The following is a 21410-nucleotide window of genomic DNA, read 5'->3' on the forward strand; positions in this document are numbered from 1 at the left end:
ATATCCCAGCTTTGTGGCAGAGAGTTGACCAGCTTGTTATTTGTTTCAATGGAAGTCAGATTGATGTTTGTCGATCGCATTTCGGTTACCAAAGTAACAAATCTTTGAAGATGTGTCTCCAAAGACTCTCACAGAACATGATTAGACCTATTGAACTTTTGTCGCAGAAGATTCTGTCGACGTCATCTCATGGTCTCATTTCCCTCATGTACCTCAATAAGGGCTTCCAATAAAGCTTTAGCAGATTGTAACTCTTTGAACCATTGAGCAATTTCAGGTGAAAGAGCCACTGTTAGACTAGCAAGAGCCTTCTCCGTTCTCGTCCTTTTCAACTTTTCCAGATCTTTAGAAGGATATTTGTAAACCCGTTGTTAGGTAGAATCTAACAACAAATTGATTCAATATTAACACGAACAAACACAATAAACACACGAGATTGCCTCAAAACACACATTATATTCAACGTCAGGTGCTTAAGCCCTTTGACAGTGATTACAACATGATCGATCAAATACTCTCTCGTCTCTCACTGTTTCTCAACGACCAACCCTAACCATCTAGTTACATCATGTATATATAGCATACAATAACCCTAAGCCCACCTTATATAGCCTAAAACCAAAGCCCAAATACACTAAGCGTAAGCCATTAAGTATAGCCCAACAATCATATTGATTTTTCACACTTCTCATTGTAATTTTATTTCCCGTATGAAGCATTCCATGTACATATACATTTTCTTTATTCTGATTTTATACCTCACAACCGTAGTAGTCTAGTAGTTCGAACAATAATAATTCTATATATGTATTAAAAACCAAAAGATCAAAATTTTGATTAAAAAATGTATCGATAACACTATTTACTTGGCCACATAAACAAGAAACTAATATCAGACTCTAAACTGATGAGTTTATAGTCCACTGGATTTTATGAAAGCGATGTGCATACACATGTATGTCCTACATACATAGATGCATAAGTACATACATTTGTACATAACCTTGATACTAATTATATAGACGTCATGAATACAAAATGTTGTGTAATCCAAGGCTCAATACACATCCTTCAAAGTAATTAACTTAATTCTCTTGAACAAGTATAAGTATAGTCAAACTTTTATAGTTTCTTTGGTTTAAATAAAATAGACTTATTGTTCAAAACACATGATTAAATTTTGTTATTCCATTTCAAGTACTTGAGTCACTTTCTACATGAATACAAACTCATAACCACCAATTAAGGACATGTGGTGTTGGCTGGGACAACATTAATTGCTAATCCTTCTAAAGAACTGATGTAATAATGCATTCCCGGGGTGGTCAATTTGAAGATGGCTGGGCTGTTGTTAGAGTGGATTCGCGGTTACTGACGTGACAATGATCATAGTCATCCTAACACACTTATGTGACATCAGTTGATCTTGTGAGAAATTCAAAGACCAGACAGTCCCCAGCGCTGAAGATCTTGTTGGATGCCCATTCGGCGTAGAAACTGGAATTGTTAGGATTAGGAATAACCCATCCGGTGGCTTCACCCACCAAATACAGCTTCGTGGTCGCCAAGCTACAGAATTCCACGGATGCAATCACGGCCATGAAAATAGTCATATTCAACTTGTGAGAATTCATCTTTTTTAATCCCTCTTGTGTTTACTTTTGAGTTTTTTAGTTTAGAAGGTACGTGAAGTTAAATAGTTGTGTTTGAACTCTGAACATCATAATTAATTTGGTATTTGGATGTGTGCTTATTAATTTTCACTCTCATTTTTATTAAAATTACGTAATTCATTGTAACATTTAGTGGGGGTAACCCACGATTTAATTAAATTAATTTTATATAGTTTATTAATAATATGAAACAAAAAAATGTTTGTAAAGATATCGTTGATTATTTTGTTAAATAATTGGGAACTACTAAGGGCATTGACATCATGTCCATCATATTTAATGAGTGGTGTTTTTATAATATAGAGAGTAGTTTAGAGCATTTACGGTAACTCATCTATCTCTATCTCTATAATTTCATTAAAAATCACTACATTTTCTCTCATATACAATTAAATAATATTTTTTTACATGTTTATCATTACCTTTTCTCTTTCATTCACTCACAGCCACTTTCAAATATATTAGAAAATAAATAGAGAGTGAACTGTGTTTCTCCAAATTTACTCATCTCTTAAAAATTTTCTCTTTACTCCACTCAAAACATCTTACAATCCTCTAAAAGATTTAGAGATCTTTCTCACAATATTTTAGAGGGGCTGTTGCGAATGCTCTTAGGGTATTGTGAGTGGAAAAGAGAGAATTGCGGTGATTTTATAGTATATGTGAAAAGTTACTGTTCATCCCATGTAATTTTTTAATATTTGTTAAAAGTGGTTGTGAGTGAATGAGAGAAAATGTAATGATAAAGATATAAAAAATATTATTTAATTGAGAATGAAAGAGAAATGTAGTTTTGTTACATGATAGGGTTTATAATTTTGTAAATATTTGTATACTGTATTTTCTTTAATATGTTTTATAAGTTTTGTTACATGATAGGGAACAACTAGAAAAAATGAAAAGGAAAAATTAAATCGCAAAGGGAAACAAAAATAAAAAGTGTGGGAAGAATTTGTGTCAAAAAAAACCCTAAAAAATAAAAAAAATCAGAACTCAAAATATAAATAAAAAACTAAAAAGTTAAAAAAACTAAAATGTTTCTCCTATCATTCAAATTTAAAAAAACACGATGAAAAGACACAATGTCTAGAAAAAAAACTCAATGATGAAAATAAAAAAAACATGATAATAAAAAAAGACACAATAGATCGTAAAATATAACACAATACCGAACAAAATATAACACAATGTTAAGATTTATTACACAATATCAAGAAGAAGAAAAAAGATACAATGCCAATAAAAAAAGGCACAATCAATGATGAAATTAAACAAAAAACACTATGATATTTTTTTACTCAACATTGTGCGTGTGTGTGTGTGTGTGTGTGTTTCTAAGAACGTGAAAGATGGTGGAAAATTTTGGGTTTTCAGTTTTGTTGTTTTTTTTATTAAATTTTAAGTTATAAAATCTTTTGTCCGTTTTCAATTACTTTTTAAGGGTTTTTTTTTGTTATAAATAATTCTCGTCCTTCTTATTTTTTTCCTTTAATAACCTGATCCAAGAAAGGTGTAAATAGTTAGTTTGCTTGTATTTACTACATATTATACTTTTTTTAATTGGTAAAACTAAGTGTAAATAGTTAGTTGTTGGAAATTTCGAATAACATTTCTAACGTTCGCTATGGTTTATAGTGTTCGTCTAAGAAATGTTGTTCTAAATCGCGCTACGTATAAATTCTAACTGTCGGTAATGATAGAAACTAAGGTTGTAAGCGAACCGGATGCCCGGTCGTCCATTTTGTAAGAAGTTCGTTTATGTTTGTTCGTTTAATAAACGAACCGGAAATGGACAAAAAAATTTGTTCGGTAAGTTTAACGGAAGAACATGGACAAACGCCTAGTCCGTTCGATAGTGTTCGTGAACGTCCGGTAACATCTATTCAATTACGTCCGGTAACGTTCATCCATCCGCCCGCTGTTAAAGACATTATTATTTAATAATATGTTTTGATTTATTTGTCTTTTACCCTGGTATATAAGGAGAAAAATAAAACAAGCCCTAAATAAGCAAACGTCTCTCCCGCTTCCTCCAACACCTCCACCCACACCGAACCCCTCATCATGTAAGTTGATTTCTATCAATCGATGATCTGGAATTGGTTTATGTTATAATTGGTTTTGAAGTTTGTTATATACCTCAAGAGTTCAAGAATTGTGATATATGCAGATTGGAAAATGGGTCACACGATGAATTTTGGTAACACTCATTTAATAATGAATGAGCATTTTTTGACCACTGATCAGTATGTTCATTTTTTTAACTTTTGAAACATTTTAAACATATTATTAAATTCTTATTTGAACTTTCGATTCACAAAAATGATATTAGACTAGGCCATGGTGAAAGTATTGTAATTAGAACATATTTCTTTAACTAAAGTCTTGATAACGAGAAGGTTCGTTATCAAAGTGTTTAGATATATTTCTAGTGTTGTAATTTAATTGTGAAATTTCTAGTGGTATTAATCATACTTTTGTATTACTACAGATGTCAGATGTCTCTTGACTGGGCCACTTTTGTATGATGAAGATCAATATTTAGACCTAAGTTCACCATTTGAATCAACCGAATTTCAGTCTAGCACTGACACTCCATCAATGGAAAATAATCAAGATCCAGATGTTGTTATACTTGAAGCTAACGATGAAGATTCCAATGAAGGTGTACATGCAGCAACCGCTGGTGCAGAACAAGCACAAGCAACCAATTGAAGAAGAATTGTTCAACAAAAAGAAAATAAAGAAGATTTCAATAGCCTAGAAACATTTTCTTGAGGTCGCTTTGGATGATGGAACTAAAATGCATCAGTGCATTCATTGTGGGGAGAAAGTGAATAAATATGAAGATGGAACAACTACACCAATGTGTAGGCACATTAAAGTTTGCCTAAAATTACAAGTCGTGAACAAAGATCAGTTAAAGTTGAATGTTTCAAATGGAAAGATAAATTCTTCTTCAAGTGTTCAAAATTGGAAGTTTGATAATTGTAGGTTGAGAGAGGTTGTTTCTCATATGATAATGGTTCATGAATTGCCATTTAGTTTTGTTGAATATGAACTTTTTAATGTGGTGATGAAAGAAGCTAATCCATTTGTTGGTTCCCGTATCACCAATTAATAACAATAAACAGATCTCAGATCTGTGTATATGAGATTAATACGAGTAAGGATCTAGCTCATAATTAACATCGATTCAGTGTTGTATATATCAATAAGTTATCAATAGTGCTTGTATAATATTAGGTGAAGCTTGAGAGAGATCTGGACAGCAAAGCCTTTCAAAACTTTCTCTCAAAAACTTTTAACTAAAGTGAACAGTAGTTCACTATATATAGAAGGCGACCTGGTTCGCTAACATCCCCTAGCGAACCAGCTTCCCCTTCGTTGCATAATTTAACATAATGAACCGCCCCCTGATTCGTTAACATCCCCTAACGAATCAGGAGGGAATACATTATAATGTCTTAGTTCGCCAACATTCCTAGCGAACTAGACTTAACTTAACGAACTAGTCTTAGTTCACTAACATTCCTAGCGAACTAGACTTAACCTTAACAAATTAGTTAAATATAAACATTAAATATTACATTAATCGATAAATAAACATTAACGATAAATACAAAGACTCCAGACGCAAAACCGTGCACTGACAGACACCCCCTCGTCTTGAGCTCTTTGTCTTTAACTTATTTGAAGCGCTAGGACTGCCAGTCTCTGCAACTATGAATTCCATGTTCATGACACACACGAACAACTCGTTGGAATTTCATAGCCAGGTGGTAATCTTCTTGGCGTTCAAACAAAATCTGCTTCCTGTATAGCACGTCGTTGTCTGTCTCTGATAGATTAACCAACCACATCGGGTCGATTATCTTGATGAGCTCAGTCTGCAGTCCTCGACCACAAACAATAACGGCCTCGCCAGTACGATTATCATAGTACCAACGGTTGAAAGACAGATAAATATCTTGAGGCATTGTCTTCATCGTAACCTTTTTCATTGTCTTTGGCAGCTTCACTTTCAAGACAAGTTTCTTCCAGCCGGTCCTTGGATCAATCTCGTCAATGCGCTTACGTCTTGGGACCTGGGGCTTGAAGAATTTGAAGCCATGATTGACCTCGAACAGTAAGTGTTGATGAAACCACTCAGCCGTTCGGTGATTCCCACGATTGATAAATGGACGTCTCGCGAGGGTACGTACATCCCAACGCGGTAGAGTTAAAACATCTATTATCCTCTCATAATACTGGACACCCTTTTTCCACTTAACTATACATACTTTAAGGTCTGAATCATAGAGCCATGAGACAGTATCACCATGTACCTTAGAAACAGTCTTTAAGGTAGTCATCTGATTCGCCTCAATCCAAGCAGTAGCGGTATCTTTTCTTTCTTGATCTACATACCAATAAGCACTGATAATCTTACCCACTTTCTGACGTTTGAACCATCTTTCTATGTCATCATCAGTAACTTCTTTGAGTGAAGGAACTGTTCGCTGTACAACCTTCTCTAGTTCATCCTCAGTCTCTTTAATTACATCTTCGTGAAATACCGGAGCACCTTGATCAACGTTTGCGTGTTGATACAAGTCCGGGTACTCTTCTGCTATCACATCCTCCATCTCAATCTCCTCGTTCTCATAAATAAAATCCGTATTCATAAATGACGGATCAACTTCCATTTCTTCCTCATTGATCACTTCGACATCGGGCTCAGTCTCTAAAGCAGTCAACTGATCGTCATTCAGCCCAAGCAGAATCGCAATCTGCTCCCGTGTCAAAGATCTAACAATAAACTCACTAACCTCTATCTCATCTCTGTTCACCACACTTCTAACCACCCCTGATCCATTAATAAATATCACCGTGTTAGCCTCAATCATTTCAATTGGCTTGGCAGCAGTTGGATCTTGATAGATAATTATCTGCTTGTTCGAATCATCAGCGCCACTAACACCTGCACCAGAGGATGAACCATGCGATTGTTTAGGCTCACCTCCTGCATCAGATTCGTCAGGATCATCATCATCATTTTTGAGTTTCTTGAGGGCATCTTCTTTACAAGTTAATTGTAAAATCAACTCTTCTTGTTCTTTTAATTTCACCCCCTGAGACTCAACAATCGTACGCAACGATTTAGTCTCCTTCTGACAGAAAGAAATATAACTCATCATTCGTCGTTGATTCTCCATGAGTCTTTCTTGAGTTTGTCGGTCAGCTGCCATTTGATTTTCATATAGATGTAGCAGATTTAGCAGCATTTCAGTTTGACGACCTGGTGGCAAGTTGTATACAGACGGGTGAACAGGTTGAACAGGTTCTTGAGGCCGAGTAATTCTCATGAATGAGACATCACTAGGCGGAGGTGGAGGAAGAGTAGTTGTTGGCGGAGGAGGAGGTCTCATTGATGTGGTGGAAGATACTGTAGAGAACACAGCAGGAGGCCTCGGTATCTCGGTCAACGCCATTTGAGGAATAAGACCGAGCCTCTCATGTGACACCATCGTCGTCGTCAAGGTAAGCATCGGAGTGCTAGTAGTTAGCGGCACCGCCGAGCTTTGAGTAGTTGATTGACGTAGTGGTGGAGTTCCAATAATTACCCCAGCCCCAGCAGACACACGGGGCTTCTTTGATGGTTCACCAGTAGCTACAGCTTTCCCTTTTCGTTTTCTTTCTAGCTGAGCTTTCATGGTGGCAGCTAGAGCAGCATCGACTGCATCTTGTTGTTCTTTCAGAGCTCGTTCACTCGCTCCACCATCACCATCATTATCATCATTGTCACCATCATCATTTCCACCATCATTGTTCCCACCTTCTCCCCCTTCACGCTCGGAGTCCGAATCATCATGGATCCAGCGCTCATTAGGAGGACATACGTAATCCGGATTGATTATATGACCAATCATCCGTTTATCATGTGGCTTGTCTTTTCTATAGACTAACATACGATGCACCGTTTCAGCTTTCATATGTTCCATATCAAGAACATCGTTCACCAACGATCGATCAATCACCAAATTCGGTATCAGATCCTGAATAATTAGCTGTAAAAAGCGTGGATACATTAAGAACTTCTTTGACGGTAGAGTTTGCTGAACTTGCTCTTTCAGATGATCAAAGATTAGTTCTGAATAGTTGAAGGGCTTGTTCAGGATTAGAGCAACAAATGCTGATTGCAAACTTAGTCTACACTCATCAAAACCACCGCGACGTCCACTCATACAATGAAGTAAAACATGCAGCAGATACTTGTAAGGTGGACACAACCCATTCTTGTTCAACATAGACTTACGAATATCACCCCCATAATTCAAGCGTGTGAATAAACCCCTAACCAATGTCCTGTCAAATTCACTCGGGTAATCATCATTATCGTTAAATTGAAGTACCCGACGAATGACCTCAACATCAATCGTAATAGGGATCTGATTAATTGTAGCTCGAACCCAATTATTTTCCTCAACAAATTCTGCCGTGTTCCAAAACTGCCTGATTATACTAAGATACACTTTAGGTTTAGCAGTGATTGCATAATGTATCTTCGAACGTCGTAAGAAAGTCAACATAGTTCCAAACGTTCTCAAATCAGTCACATCTTGCTTAACATAAGCACAAATGTTGTGCTTCTTATCGAACGACAATAAGATCACTTCAGCTCGTTGATCTTGTTTTTGTGGTTGTCCTTGTGGAGGTTGTTCCTGTGGCGGTTGATTTTGTTGTTCTTGATCAACCATGTTTTACTGTATAAATAAAACCGAATATGAGAATAGATATCACAATTTATAATTCAAAAGATATGTGTAATTAATCTAGTTACGCGTATTAAACGATTTAAATCCTTTAATTAAATTAAATGAATATTAAAATTAATTTATTTAATATTAAAAATTAATTTTTTTTTAAGAAATTAAAGAATGTATTTACAAAAGAAAATAGACAATCTTTTTGTATTTTTCAATGATTTTATCAAAGAACAGTACATATTTTTGTATTTTTGATGAGTTTGAGCAGAGAATCATATTGACCAAATTGCCCTTCCATCACAGTTTTATATTTCAGCAATATTATGACTGGCGATAAGTCGGTCATTGGTATTGTTGTCCACATAAATCTAATAACACACATTCAAGTATTTTTGTGATATGATTAAATAGTTCAATTAAAGCACAGAATATCAGAAATTATCAGCCTCTAATCACGGTTCAAGCTTAATTTGATTTTTGCCAAATCACCCCAACTTGACTTAAACCATTATATTGTTGATCAAAGTTTTGATACCAATTGTAGAAATTTTGAGCAATGCATCAAGTTTCCTTTACTGAGAGTGAGTATGCACGAGTCCATCTGTCGGCTTACATACATTGTATCCCCTGGGGTCCGTTTCTTAATGGTATTAAGACGCACGCAAGGGAGGAACAATTGTATGACTAACAGCGGATTTTGATCAAGTCAGTAATTTAAATTGTACGAAGTACAGCGGTGATCAAGTTTAATGACTTTGGGTTTGCTCTAGAAGGCGAGTGAAATATTCATGCTTATGAATACCCAGATGGTTAAGCCGCATAAAGACTCACAGTGTCCAGAATCTTAACGCTTGTTATTTGCTTTATTTGATTTTTGGGTGATCAACAAATATAAGGCTTGAGTATGACTGGTTATTACATTTCTGCCATCCTCACCGAGACTTTTGCTAGAGACTAACACCCCTTTCAATTTGGCGTTTCTTTATGTTTATATCACATACTTTACTCTACTGGGTTATTTTAAGACCTACCAATGCACCAATGCAATTAAGCACACAGTCTTTTAAGCTTACTTTTTGCTGAATTTAGGGTCAAGATAATCAATGTACTATCATGTTCTCTTTTTGCTTCAAAAACTCAAAATTTTGAGGAGCATAAAATAAAGAAAAGATAAATTTAATAGCCCCAGTTAACTTAAGTTAATAAATAAATGGCTAACCATCAATTCACGAGATAAACTTAAATAACCGACGTAATTTTCAGCGAGAAAATAATCTAAAAACGTCTGCAAAATTCTTTTTGGTTTTTCTCTGTACAAACTTTAAAAACACAATATTTTTGTCTTTTTCAATTTTCTTATAAACAAAATAAACTTCACAGTCCTTTTGGTTTTTCGGATTTTTCTATACAAAACATAAATCACATTCTTTTTGGTTTTTCAAAATTTTTAAAATGTTTTTGGTTTTTTATCTATACAAACGAAAACACACTCTTTTTGTATTTTCTAGATTTTCACCCCCTAAAACCAAAATAAATTTTAAAAGAAAGATATGACAGAAAATAAAGATAGTCATCCTCGTTTAAGGATATCAGCGAGGGTCTTCAATCCATTTAAACCAAGCAAAAATTTAAAACGTGTTTTATCAAACGCTTTGGTAAATAGATCAGCTTTTTGAAAATCAGTATGTACTTTCTCAAGATCGATTAATTTCTTTTCATAGCAATCCCGTATAAAATGATATCGAATTTCGATATGTTTTGTTTTAGAATGTTGTACGGGATTCTTGGTGATACTAATAGCAGCAGAATTATCAATCAAGATGGGAGTAGTAAGAAACTTCAAACCGTAGTCGCGAAGATGTTGTTGTATCCACAAAACCTGGGAACAGCAACTCGAGGCTGCAACATATTCAGCTTCGGCGGTTGAAGTGGAGACCGTTGTCTGCTTCTTACACTGCCAGGAAACAAGCCGGTTTCCTAAAAATTGACATCCTGCAGTCGTAGATTTGAAATTGATCTTGCATCCTCCATAGTCTGAGTCTGAGTAGGCGGTAAGATCGAAAGTATTATCTTTGGGGTACCACAACCCGATGTCTGGATTTCCCCGTAGATATTGCAAAATACGCTTAACCGCTGCCAGGTGAGTCACTCGGGGACTAGCTTGGTACCTTCGTGTGTGATCATGCCCCCAGAATTCCCAGCAAACGCTACATAACCTCCTTGAATATGTCTTACGTTGGTTAATAGGTTGAGATTCCCAGTGATATGACGAGAACATCCGCTATCCATGATCCAGTTTTCACCAGAAATGGTCTTGGATGAACCCTACACATAAATAAAAGTGATTAGTTCAAAAAGGCAGCCCAGGCCTCGGTCTTAGGCACCTTTTGGTTTTCTCTTTGATCATTAATCTTAACATATTTCAACTGTTGTTCAGCCACTTGTGAATAAGTTACCGGCTTCCTAGACTTTCGTCTTAAGTAAGCTGCCTGAACAATGTTTGAATTCTTGTTTTGACATTTAGGTTCAGTTGGAATGAATTTTGGTTTCACTTGACCGTGTGTCTCATTGATATGAAAAACCTTCCGAGGATTCACATCAGAGAAAAAAATATGAGTATCATCAGCATACGACACAGGTCGTTTCAGAATCTCCTTGACCACTGGAATTGGTTTTGATTTGTCCTTGATAAAAGGATGACGATTCTGATAGTTCTGTTGACTACAATTCCTCACAACATGACCTTGTTGACCGCATAAAAAACAAGTTCGCATGTCTACATGATGATGTTTAGAAGTAATTGGAATAAATGATGCCGATGATTGATGGTGACTCATATTTTTAGTCATCTCTTAGCAAACTCATCAGATAAGTCAGATTTCTTCTTTAAATAAAAATCTAAATTAGAATAGTTCGAAAAGCTTTTTAGTGTATCTGTTCCAGTTGACTTCACAAAGTTAATCTTCTTAGCTTGTTTAAAAAATTGTTTTGCCTTAGTCAATGGATCAGATTGAACTGAAGTTTTTGTTTGAGCATACACAGGTTCATGTTCTTGAATTTTCGAAGTTTCATTGACAAAAACACTCTCAATTAGTTCAGGTTTAATGATACTGATTGGAATGTGTTTTTCAGTGAACATTGTGTCCATTCCCTTTAACTTAAAAACTCTAGCCGAAGAAGACTTAGAACTCGGAGGATTAATGAAACGCATTAAGTCCTCGTCAGAAATCTTTGGTTTAACTGACTTCTTTGTCCTTACTGGTTTGGTTTTCACAGTTTCTTCCATTTTCATTTGAGATTTGAATGAACCATACACAGCTACCTTAAACTCTTGAGGTTCGCAAAGAATATGATTAGAGCTAGGAATGTTCTTATTCTTGTGTATTATCTCAGGTTCAAACACATATTCAATACTTACTTTATCAACATTTTCAAGAAATACCTTTTTACTTTCCACGTGAGGTTTTTGAGGAGCAACATGGGATTTGACAATTTCAGGTTTAACCAATTTAGGTTTTTCAGAAATCACTGATTCTTTTTGAATCAAATCTTCTTCTTTTCTTGCAAAAGGATTAGTTTTATAATCATTATGAAAAGGTGGTGGAATTTCAATAAAACCAATACCTTTCTTAGAATCTTTTTGATTTCCAGATACTTCAATAATTTCATTTAACAGAAAAGATGAATTCCTAAATTTTCCCAATTTGTTCTTCAATTCAAGAACCTCATTCTCAAGCTCAGTTATCTAAGAACGATGTTTCAAGATTTCCTGAAACTTTTGATCATTAATGGTCATTTTCACAGATAACTCGGCTTTGAGATCGTGGTTACTTGTCGACAATGCTTCAATCTTTTCTCGAGATCTCCTTTGAGATTCAAGAGATTGTCGATAAGTATCCTTAAGAGAAGCAATTTCTCTTATAAGATTATCATTTTGATTTTTCAATGCCTCTAACTTCGATTTGTTAGATTCACAGTCAACACATGATGCTTTAACAAATGAAGTAGTAGAAATAGAATTACTAACCCCATTGATCTTAGCCATGCAAGAAAACTTTGATTCAGAAGGCTTGTCGCAAGAGTCGTCAGAATCAGATCCAGAATCATTATTGGAAGACATCTCACTACCAGTAGCATCTTGACAATCTTTATGTAACATAGCCAAATTTGCTTGAACATCATTGCATAGTATCCGTTGTGACCAATCAGTTCCATCTGCTAACATTGCTTGTGTTGTAGAAGAAGATGGTTTCTTTTCAGCATCACTTCCTCGTGGCGTAGAAGCATTTTGACTTTGACCACGAGGTCCAGTGTATTCTTTCCTTGGCTTGTCACATTCCTTCACGAAATGCCCAAATTCTTGACAATTATAACATTTTACTTTTAATTTGTCAAAACCCAACTTCTTGTTTAAAGCTGGAAGATCTTTTCCAGTTCTCTGCATGAATCTTTTAAATTTACGAACGATCATAGCCATGTTCCATTTCAAATCCATTATTTCTAGATCATCTGGATCTATCTGATCATAGTCCGCATCTGTTAAATCACTTGTGGCAATTTTACTACTCACTAAGTTTTCATATGAAGACATAAAAGCCGTCAGAAAAGCAAAGTTTTGCTCAGCTTCCTTCATATTAACACTAAGTGATGTAGCAAATGGATTTGTATTAGTTGAACTTCCAGAACCATCCGAATTAACAGCATAGTAGAAACAAACTTTTGGATCATTAAACATTGTTGATCTTTTTCACTTGCCGCATGAGTAAGAAAAGCAGTGATTGGAGAGATTGTTGAACTAAGAGGCATACTTCCACCATAGAAAGCTGGATCTTGATTTTCTTTGGAGGATTTTTGATATTTAAGATCATATTCTCTAGTTTCGATCTTTTGTAGAAATTCAAGTGCCGTCAAGTCTTCATTCAGAAAATAATCATTCTCTTTCAAAACCATTAGAAATGTTGAGTAGAAACTTGGAAGCACACTTTTAATAGTGTCAATTTTATCTCTTTCAGAAATTTCCATTTTCATCTTGTCCATTTCAGCAATTAAATGACTAAATCTTGTAGTCATCTCTTCAACTGTTTCTCCTTTCAATAAATTAAAGTTTCGAAACTGAAACTTGAGCATCACTTTCTTACTTTCAGCAGTGTTTCCCATGCTTCTCATACGCAGATGTTGAAATAAAGACGCACATCTCTTGATACTACCAACTTGATGAAAGATATTTTCTTGTAATGCCATAGTCAAAGTAGAATATGCTTTTATCTCGATTTCTAAAGCTTTCTTCTTTTCTTGTGAGTATTGAGAAATAGCTTTAGGAGTATATCCAATAGTATCATCACCAATCATTGGTGCAACATAAACTTCATCAAGACAATATGAGCAGTCAGGATGAAAAGATCCCAAATGTGCACGAAACCGAGGTTCCCACTTGGCAAAGTCACTGAACTTCATTAATATTGGACATTTAGAATGTGAACCTATCTCGGTATCAAGTTGCAACATCTGTTGCATCAACGTGTTTTGAGACGCTAATGCATACATACCAGCCATCTTTGAAAATCGAATCAAATAATGAAATATCTTAACGAATTAGTGAATAGCTATAGCGAACTGTGAACAGTTGTAGCGAACTGTGAACAGTTGTAGCGAACTGTGAACAGTTGTAGCGAATCAATCCTTAATAAAAATTAAGACTGATCAGTAACGAAGTATCTTAACGAATGAGATGAGTGTTTTAACGAATCAAAAGTCAACTTAAGGAATCACAAATAAGATTAACGAATCACCCAAATGGCGAAACAGATAACAAATGTGATGAAGGTTTAACGAATCACAAGTCAACTTAACGAATTGACCAAACGAATTGACCAAGTCAACTTAACGAATTGACCAAACGAATTGCACATGATTAGTTTAGCGAATCAGTTGATAATCAATAACGAATCGCCAACATAAACTTAGCGAATCACTAAGGAATGCTTAACGAATCAGCTACAGTGGATTAACGAATCACACTATAGCGAATCAGGTTGTTACAACCGTTTGTAACAAACTCTGACACCTTATGCCACGTGGCAAAGGTTGTTATGACACAAATCCCAAGAAGAACACGTGTCACACGAATCAGTTAATCTAGTTAACGAACTAGATAACACGAATCAATAACTTACACGAATTGGCTAACGAACAAGGTAGCGAAGTAACATTGTTGATAACGAATCACAGATAAACATATAGCGAATCACCAGGAAGAAGATAGCGAATTACGTTCATCTTCAAATCTTTAAATCTTCAAACAAGTTTTCCAGAAATTTTGAAGATCAACCCAGAAACCCAACAATACCAAATCTGTAATACAACTTCGTTACTCAACCAAATTGCACAAATAACTAATCAAAATCCTCGTAATCAAATTCTGAATCCAATACACATTATCTCGTAATCGATTAACACCTTAACCAAAACAAATTGGCCAAAAACAAACCCCTGTTTCGGACTTAAACCGAAATCAAAATCAAATCACTCAAATCCAAATCAAACCTCAATTCCTCTTAACCAAACCTCAACAATACCTTAATCAACACGAATTCAATCTAATTCGTCCATAATTCATCCAAATCAAATACAAATTGATTCAAAACCAAACAAAACCGAAAACTAACAAAAATGAAATAATTAGAACACCAAATCAAGTGTAAAACGAGCACCAACAGTTCTGATACCACTTGTTGGTTCCCGTATCACTAATCAATAACAATAAACAGATCTCAGATCTGTGTATATAAGATTAATACGAGTAAGGATCTAGCTGTTGGTGCATTTTGTGACCGTCGCTATGCAATTCTGACCAGCGGAACGCCACAGGCGAAGTTATAACAACTTCGCCATAGGCGAAGTTAGCACAACTTCTGCCATAGGCGAAGTTATATCAACAACTTCACCATAGGCGAAGTTGTAACAACTTCGCCTACAGGCCCAAGCCCGTGAAGTTTATATATATATGTGTGTGTCGTGTTTAGGGTTAGTAATCCAGAAATCAGAGTATTGTGTGATAAGTTTAATTAGCTAGAGAGAAACCGAGAGAGTGAGCCGTGTGGGACGGCCCGAGGTAGAGCTCACCTCGGGTCGGCCGTGTCATTTGTTTTCATGTTTGGTATGTAAGTGTTTTGATTATTATATAAGAATCTGCAGATTTGATTATCCCGTTCTTGTATTTGTTCGTGTATTTGTTCGTGTACGTGTTTGTGTTCTTCATCTTTACACCAATAAACGAGTCTAGGAGGATTCCGCACTCCTAGACCTCGTGCGGATCTCGTATCGATCAGCGACGCCCCCGGGGGGACCTACATGTGGTATCAGAGCCTTAGGCTCTTATGCTATGGTTCGAGATCTGCGTTTTGGTGTTTCTGGCACGTTTCTGTGCGTTTCTGGCCGAACAGCGCCGCAGGCGAAGTTATTGTTCATCAGGCGAAGTTGCCGTCACTGTTCGTAGGGTTTTAGCGAAGATATAAGGTCTGGCGAAGTTATGGACAGGCGAAGTTATAGCCAGGCGAAGTTATAGCCAGGCGAAGTTATGAACAGGCGAAGTTGACTTCTCGGCGAAGTTAAAAAAAAAAAAGTATTTGGAGTTTTCGTCTGTATGGCCAGGTGTACACGATTATAGTGAGACCGAAGACGTTGTTCCGTCAACGAGTGAAACTTGTTATCTCTTACTCTTACGTGTGAACAAATACGTGTCAACTCTGGATATGGAGTTGAGTTTGTGAATGGGATATTGATTGAAACTGGATATTGACACATATTTGGGTGTTTGTGGGCAATGAAATTGTTGTTGTTCGAGGTTGACCAACTGAAGAAAGTCAAATTGAACTGAAGATTTTTGTCATTACTGGATTGCGGTCAGAGCATATTATTTATGTTATTTTCAAGGCGTTCGAGAATTGGATCCTGAAACGTGATGCTTATTTATTAGAGTGAAAATTCTGTAACAAGTTGGATTTAATCGGGAACTAAAGTGTTTATGTTCTTGATCGTTATCCCTGGTGATTGAAGATGCTTCGGATTAATTAATGGTCATGTGTTAGATTCTGTCAAGGTGGTTTTGTGATGAAATTGATCACTTGATGTTGAGTAGTTGAAGATTAAACCTTATCGTATGCCGACGAGTTGGTGAAGTTGTGGAGGAAGCCCAACTTCACGTGTTGGTGAAGTCAGATGGACTCACGTGATTGGTTGAGATGATCTATTGGCACGAGGATGCATGCATTTCAAAGACCTCAATCGTTATAGTCGGAGAAGCTTACACTGAAGGGGAGATCTGATATGGAAGACGCTGGGTGATTGGTAGATTTGTGAAGCTACATGACAGTTTCAGACACGGCTGGTTGAAGGGCAAACAGAAGATCATCAGTTTAAGAGGGAGTCTGTTGGTGCATGTTTTTGTAACAGATGATCTTTCGTGTTTGTTAGAATTGAGAGCAACGGTCAAAGGGGAGTCTGTTGGTGCATTTTGTGACCGTCGCTATGCAATTCTGACCAGCGGAACGCCACAGGCGAAGTTAGAACAACTTCGCCATAGGCGAAGTTATATCAACTTCGCCATAGGCGAAGTTGTAACAACTTCGCCTACAGGCCCAAGCCCGTGAAGTTTATATATATATATATATGTGTGTCTTGTTTAGGGTTAGTAATCCAGAAATCAGAGTATTGTGTGATAAGTTTAATTAGCTAGAGAGAAACCGAGAGAGTGAGCCGTGTGGGACGGCCCGAGGTAGAGCTCACCTCGGGTCGGCCGTGTCATTTGTTTTCATGTTTGGTATGTAAGTGTTTTGATTATTATATAAGAATCTGCAGATTTGATTATCCCGTTCTTGTATTTGTTCGTGTATTTGTTCGTGTACATGTTTGTGTTCTTCATCTTTACACCAATAAACGAGTCTAGGAGGATTCCGCACTCCTAGACCTCGTGCGGATCTCGTATCGATCAGCGACGCCCCCGGGGGGGCCTACACTAGCTCATAATTAACATCGATTCACTGTTGTATATATGTGTATACATTATCAATAAGTTATCAATAGTGCGTGTATAATATTAGGTGAAGCTTGAGAGAGATCTGGACAGCAAAGCCTTTCAAAACTTTCTCTCAAAAACTTTTAATTAAAGTGAACAGTAGTTCACTATATATATAAGGCGACCTGGTTCGCTAACATCCCCTAGCGAACCAGCTTCCCCTTCGTTACATAATTTAACATAATGAACCGCCCCCTGATTCGTTAACATCCCCTAACGAATCAGGAGGGAATACATTATAATGTGTTAGTTCGCCAACATTCCTAGCGAACTAGACTTAACTTAACGAACTAGTCTTAGGTCGCTAACATTCCTAGCGAACTAGACTTAACCTTAACGAATTAGTTAAATATAAACATTAAATATTACATTAATCGATAAATAAACATTAACGATAAATACAAAGACTCCAGACGCAAAACCGTGCACTAACACCATTATTTAACAAGATCTCACGTGCAGCGGCTAAGAAAGATTATGTTTCTATTTATGAAATTGGAAGGAAAAAAATTCAAAATCTAATAAATTCAGTTAATCATGTTAGCATCACAACTGATATGTGGACATCAGTTCAGAATATTCATTACATGGTAGTAACATACGTGATGCCACCTTGTGGACTGAGATTTTAAGCTACATAAATGCATCTTGAGTTTTGTTCAAGTAGATCCACCTTATACTGTAATTTGTATCTATGATTGTCTTTACAAGTGTCTAAAAGAGTGGAAGATTGAGATGAAGGTTTCTACGTTAACAGTTGATAATGCTAAAACTAATGATGTGGTGGCCAAGAAGTTAATGAAAAAACTGAATAACCAAAAGAAGCTTGCTATTAATGGACAACTGTTTCATGTGCGGTCTTGCGCACACATTTTGAATTTTTTAGTTCAAGATGGCTTAACGAAAATTAAAGACATAATTCACAATGTTCGCGATAGTGTGAAACACGTGAGTGCCTCTCCTGGCCGATTGCATATCTTTAGTGAGCTTTCTAAGCAGTTATCAATGTCAAAGAAGCATCTCATCTTAGATGTTAGTACTCGATGGAATGCCACGTATGCCATGTTATCTACAACTTTGGTGTTGAAAGAAGTTTTTGCAAATTATGTTGATCGAGAACCTACATACGACACTTTGCCTAATGAGGACGATTGGAAAAAAGTTGACGATGTCTGCTCCTTTTTAGAACTTTCAACGATGCGACAATGATAACTTCAGGTATTTGCTTTAGTATAAGTGTGCAAATAGTTTTGTAAAATAATATATGCTTTCACATTATTGTTTTGTTACTTTTAATTATTGATTAGTTTATTGAAGTAGTAAAATGAAATTATGGATCATGTAAACTGTTTGCTTTAATTTTAATTTATTTTTTACATGGTAGGTTCTGAGTATCCGGCATCCAATTTATTTCTTAAAGATATGGCATAAAAGAAGCATTGTATGAGGTTGCTTTTGATGAGAATGATTGCATGAAAGGTATGGCTGAGAAGATGAAACAAAATTTGACAAGTATTGGGGCTCTTGTAATTTGTTGATTTCAGTTGGTGCTATTATGGATCATACTTCCTCTGTCCCATTATAAGTGTCTTAATTTGACTTTTCAAGTCTTTCTTTTGCAACCTTGACCATAAATATTTTTGTCCGTGTCATATAATACTTGATGAAAATTATATCAATGTAAAATACATTTAAAACCCAATCCATTCATATATTTTACATCAAGAATTATATAACACAAACAAAATATTGTCGGTCAAAGTTAAACAAGAAGGACTTGAAAAATCAAACTAGGACACTTATAATAGGACGGAGGGGGTAGATAAAAAATGAAGTTAATTTCGTTTTCTTTTCACACCATTTATTCTAAGAAAAAGGCTGAAGCAGAGATTAAGTTGGTTCAAGATAAATTAGATGAGTTATTTTAAAGAGTATGTTGAGGCTTATAAATAGCCCAATGTGTTCGTTTACAGGTTCAAATGTCGGGAATGGTCTGAGTGGGAGTATAAGTGGTTGTAGTTTTAAGGCTTCTAGATTTGGTAAGGGTATCAAGAAAGGTGGTGCTTGATGGTTGGTTAATTTGTATATGTTTTAGTTCGTTTATTCATTAGTTTTAATCGTTTATTTTAGGAACTTCGATACTTCATACGTGTATTATTGTATTTCAGGTCACAGCCATTAAAGTACTAAATTTGGACCTGCTGATGCATGTATTGAAGACCCAGGATTTCCAGTACGCAAAACGAGACACACAAATGAAGTATGCTGGTGGCCATGATTGAAGAACCATCGCGTGGCACGATGGGTTTAAATGAAGAGTTGACGAAAACAGGTCCATCGCGATACGCGATGGACCAATGAAGACCCCATCGCGTATCACGATGGGGTGTGCAGACGGGCAGCTAGGGTTTATATCAAAACTTTCATCTTAAATGACCCTAACTCCGTTTTATGAACCAAGGCGATTTCCAGAGCTTCCAATGGGTGATTTCATTATTCCAGCTTGTATCAAGATTATCTACATGCTCCACATCATCAATATTGAAGATCTAACGATGTCAAGGCTCGGCTAATCTCTTAGAATCTCACCCGGGAATGTATAGGTTGTAATCTTTTCAATTTTTCTCATGTAACTAAGAACACTATGTATAGCTATTGATGGTTGATATATGATTATTGATGTTTGGTACTTCTGTGTGTTCAACCGGTTTAGGTTTACGTTGGTCTGAACGATTTGTTACTAGTTGCTAGATAATTGATCATATGATTGTTTGATTAGATTAAATACGATAAAACATATAATTGCCCTTAACTGAGTCACACTGGCAAGGACTGTTTGATAACCAGTGTCGTGTGTAAAGCGATTGTTGATGTCTAAGGTTTTGTTTGAGTGATCAGTCTGTAGTTAACCATTAATAATTAATCTGTTAGGTTGCATGAGATCACTATAGGTTGCTTACTTGAATTCCCGGGTGTGATTTGCTTGTGTTAATTGATTGAAACTCGTTTATTTGTTTGTTTGCTTAATTCTCTAAATTCAACTTAATTGCTTGTGTGATCAGCACCAAATCCGTTACTTCATAATATTGAAATTGTTTACACGATTACATTGACTACATACTCCTGGTGGATACGATACCTTACTTATCCTATCTATATAGTTTAACTAGGTTTTTGCATGACTCGAACGACAGTCATCAGTGCTAAGTATGATCAACATATTAGAAGCGTTGATTGTGTTGAAAGTGTCAAGTCAGAATTAGTCACTTATTTGGAAAATGAACTTTTCATTACTGAAATGGGGGTGTATTTTGATGCGTTGGGGTGGTGGAAAGAGAAACAAACACAAGTATAGAATTTTGTCAAAATTTGCAGCTGATATCTTAGCTATTCCAATCACCACAGCTGCCTCAGAATTAGCTTTTAATGCATCTGGGAAGGTTGTCGATCCACATTGTGCTTCTTTAGGTACTCGGACGGTAGATATGCTTATTTGTGGAGCTGATTGGTATCGCCATTACTACAGGCTTAAAAAAAGAAAAACAAGGTAATGTTATTTGTTTTCAACTAAATTTCATTTTCTTATCAACATTTAATATAATAATAATTATTTTCTTTTATCATTGTAGAAAATGATGAAAACGGTATTGTGTATATTGAAATTCCTTGAAAAATGAAAAACTAAGAATTTGAACTCCAAGAGGACCAACAAACTATTTTGATATCATTGTGTTTTGGTTAATGTATTAAGTGTTCAATGTATTTTTGGATATTATGTGGTGTAATCCCAAATTTAGTAGGTGAAGATATTTGGATTTATGTGTGGAATTAATATGTAATCATTTATGTTTGTCCATCAGTGTCCATTAATGTCTATATGTTCGTTTGTTCATTAGTGTCCGCTAATGTCCGTTT

At 35.8% G+C, this 21410-nt stretch overlaps 1 pseudogene; it reads left to right on the forward strand.

Annotated features, from left to right (window-relative positions):
* Positions 1 to 137: 137 nt before the first annotated feature.
* LOC143635618 (zinc finger BED domain-containing protein RICESLEEPER 2-like) lies at positions 138 to 19080 on the forward strand (annotated as a pseudogene).
* Positions 19081 to 21410: the final 2330 nt, after the last annotated feature.

The sequence above is a fragment of the Bidens hawaiensis genome, unplaced genomic scaffold (genome assembly GCF_021521415.1).
Source record: "Bidens hawaiensis isolate Kalapana, Puna unplaced genomic scaffold, B.hawaiensis_p1.1 tig00007614_1, whole genome shotgun sequence".
In the NCBI taxonomy this organism is placed as follows: Eukaryota; Viridiplantae; Streptophyta; class Magnoliopsida; order Asterales; family Asteraceae; genus Bidens; species Bidens hawaiensis.